This window comes from Macaca nemestrina, chromosome 1 (genome assembly GCF_043159975.1).
Source record: "Macaca nemestrina isolate mMacNem1 chromosome 1, mMacNem.hap1, whole genome shotgun sequence".
NCBI classification, from domain to species: domain Eukaryota; kingdom Metazoa; phylum Chordata; class Mammalia; order Primates; family Cercopithecidae; genus Macaca; species Macaca nemestrina.
The window spans coordinates 99,815,073-99,816,073 of record NC_092125.1 but is presented as its reverse complement, the minus strand read 5'-3'; positions in this window follow the sequence as shown (position 1 = coordinate 99,816,073).

The window sequence follows — 1,001 nt, the reverse complement described above, 5'->3', positions numbered from 1 at the left end:
TACATTGTATGCTTATGAGTATTTGTGATTGCTTATGTATACTATGAGGATATTCATGTACATGACCTTCTAGCGTGTCTGATTATATATTTATATGATAGTGTGGATGTGTTTGTGTGTGTGTGAAGGCATGGAGTACACACAGAGTTGTTAAATGCTCTGATGGAAGAGCCTGGCTGATTAAATGTCACCTATCTGGGCTCTGTCTGGGCTGAGTGAACTCCTCGTGTCCAGAGACAGCAGGGTGGTTACAATGGCTTCTGCGACTCCTCTTCAGCCTGAGAAGCCAAAGACTAAGTGTGTCTATGTGTATCTGTGGATGACAGCGTGTGTCTGTGGCTGTATGCCTCTGTGTGGTTTTGTACAGTGATGTGTGACCATGTGAGGCTATGTAAGTGCTTAAATGTGACAGTGTGTGCTTGTGCATGACAGTGGACAGCTGTGACCAGGAGCCGGACTGTGTTCATGTGTGATAGTGAGTGATGGTGTGCACCTGGGACTATGGCCACAGCTATCTGTAGGACATTGTGAGCCTTTCTTGACTACACAGCATTGTGGACTGTGTGTGTTTCCTCTTATGTGATTGTGTGGCTCACATGCAGCCGCCCCCACAAGCTGGCTCCCAGTGAGGCCCCTCCTGCCACTGAGTCAGTGGCAGGCAATCCTGGGTGAGGAGCTGGGATCCCAGGACCCAGGAGCTCGGGACTGAGCTCTTGTCCCTCCCTACCCTGAAGCCCCAGGCAGGCCTATCCCCAACCGGTTGGACCTAGAGAAGGATAAGACCGGGGCGGGGGGCGGGGGGGGGGTGGGCGTAGCCAGGGCCCCACCCTGGACACTCTGCACTCCACCTCCCAGTCTCCAGCAACCCTGCCTCTGCAGGCCCCTCACCAGGCCTCACACACTCTCTGTCTGCGTTCTTTTTTGAGTCAATATGTCTTCTGGAGTCACAGCCCCAGATCTCAGCAGTCATTCTGTTCTGTCATTCTGTGGCTCAGGACCAC